Genomic DNA, 2,709 nt, shown 5'->3' on the forward strand with positions numbered 1-2,709 from the left:
GTTCTTTCCCTCGCGGACAATCTTGACGTGGTCAATGCGTTGCACCTGTACAACACTCGAGAGTTGCCAGTTGTCGCGGCGTTGACAGATGTTTGAGCTCAAGCACAAGTGATGACACTTTATGGAGGTCTCACGAATTGATGGGTTGCATAAATTGCTTAGTTTGGGAACAATGAAAATTAAACAAATATGAGAAGTGGACTTGTGTCGTGATGTAAAGTGACAGTTGGAGAGTTGATTATACATACATCTCGACAACATTTAAAAAATAATTTAGTCCAAATCTCTTTAAATGAAAACAAGATTAAGCATGCATGCAAGTTGTCCTCAAACCAAACACACCAGAGATTTTACTTGGTAAAATACTTCTGGAAGGGTAAAATACTGGAACATCACATACACGAGTTCTGTTTAGATCTTAATCAGTTGCTTCTTGAATGTGCTATTTTTTCTCTCAATAAATTGGTTTTCTCTAAATAAATTGTTGGAGACAAGAGGCTTTTCAGATGAGCATAATGCAAGTATTGTAAATCGCTCACAATTTCTTTTGTATCCCAAAGTGGACGAAACAATCGGTTGCTGCATTTTATCGTTGGGTACAAGGGCCAGACAAAGATAAGTAAGTCTTTGGATCCTATCACATCAACGATTTGAGGGACAGCCACCAGACTTGCACGCTCTATTAAAAAGCAAATATAGAGTGAACAAAATGTAAGACTGAATAGCGGGATGCGGCGACTGAGGCAGATTCCCACACAGCCAACTCAGGACTTTGGAGCACTGTCAAGATGAGCAAATACTCGCCTTTATCCCCGTCACACTGAGCCCGTGTCTGGGCCCCTTACCCTGGGACGACAAGGTCAACAAACGCCGCGTGGATTTCGTTTGAACACCCTCCGTGGGCCATGTTGCGATACCCCCTCGCGCCGTGCTGATCCGACCGGGATCGGCCGAGTCGCACGGGGGCTCTCCCAGGACCCCCTCGGCAACAAGTAGCCGGCCACGTGCGGCGATAACCGCAACATATCCCTAGTGTCAACTGCCACGCGTGCATGTTCCAGTCAGGCTTTTGTAGCAGCGGCCCGCGAAGCCGCAGGCCGAGTTTTTGCCCCCGCGGGGGAGTCCGCACGCGACTGCTAGTTTGTCCTGTCGGAAGGTAACTGATTCTTAACAATTATTATCAGGGGCTTGCTCCAGCAGTCAAGTGGCCCCTAGGGACGTAGCGGGATCGGGCGATCGGAGCAAGCCACGGCAGGCGCACTTCGTGCGCCACGGTCAACCAATACACCCTGAAATCGGAGCAACAACTCCTCAGTGCTTCATGAGAAAAATGATAAACGAGACTCTAATTGAAATTAAAAAATAAGTGTAATGATTAATTAATAATCATTATCGTGTGGGATCGCGATGGCAGACAGGTACCGGATTGCCACGTTTTACCCGTCGTGTGCGTGTGCTATAACGTATCTACCACTAACTCTCCCTTTTTTTGGGTCGTGCCTGATTTGAAAACGCCACCCCTAATTTCTCAGGTTTTCTACCTTGGATTGGAAGAGGGGAAGCTTATTTGGGCGTCCAGCTGAGTAAACGACCCGCCCCACAAGAGGCAATACACCTGCCTCTCAGCCTCCGCTCCTACTGCAACATATATAATTGTCGTTGTTCTCAAGAAGAGACCCGACCTTTTTACATCTGGCAAACGTACATTTGAAGTTAATCCTTAAATAAACAACTATCTTTTGTTTCCAACCAGTTTGCGATCGCCGAGTTATGCACTGTTCGCCTTATACTCAGTGTGCAAAGTATCTCAACAATTAGGATGTCCACGTTTTGATGGTCCCACGAGCAAAAAAGTTTAATTAACGAATCATTGTTTAATCAAGATAGATTTTGTACAAACAAGTATGACTTAGCAAAGAACAAAGTGTGCAAATAATTATTGCCGGCTCTGTGACTCCCCCACCAACGGTCAATGTAGGGATTTTCAGGGTAATCAGGGTAAATCGTGACATTTTCTATTTCAATCAGTACTAGTATAAACATTGAACTATCTGGTTTCTGTTAATGTGTGTGTGTAGGTGTGAACCGTAAAGTCCTGTATTTTTATACACGTTTCCCATTTATCGTTACGATACTTTTTACACGGTTTTAAATTCTCCCTGCTATGCTACAGTCGCCAAATAAACTCTATGTGGTTATTTTGTCTGCATCAAACAGCACATGACTTGTGTGTGATGGCGTTCAACAAGTGTCATCCTCAACCAATTATTATTAGTTGCGCACACGTGAAATAGGAGTTGAGATATTATATTTTGAATTTTTAAGTCTGTGCATGGATACGCATGCATTGGTGTGATGTTGATATTATGCATGAATTGAAGTGCAACAATTGGGTATATGCAAATTCAAAATAGAAAAAAGAAATTAGGTTTTGTATACGCTAATAGCTTCTTCGCTACTCTCTCTATATGCCTTCAAAGCCATTAGCAAGCGACATGACTGTCCCGTGCCAACCATATTGTCTCGATGGAACAAGGAGACTAAATTTGCATATTTTATGCTGAAAAGTTCCCATAAAAGTTAATTACCTAGCCCAGCGCAGCCAGGACGAATATATACGGGTGGGTTGTTTGCTCGTACGATAGCACAAACGTATATTTATGTATTTTTTCTCTCTCTCTTCTGTTCGCAGCATTATGTTTTGTCCGA

The sequence above is a fragment of the Patiria miniata genome, unplaced genomic scaffold (assembly GCF_015706575.1).
Source record: "Patiria miniata isolate m_02_andy unplaced genomic scaffold, ASM1570657v1 HiC_scaffold_20, whole genome shotgun sequence".
NCBI classification, from domain to species: domain Eukaryota; kingdom Metazoa; phylum Echinodermata; class Asteroidea; order Valvatida; family Asterinidae; genus Patiria; species Patiria miniata.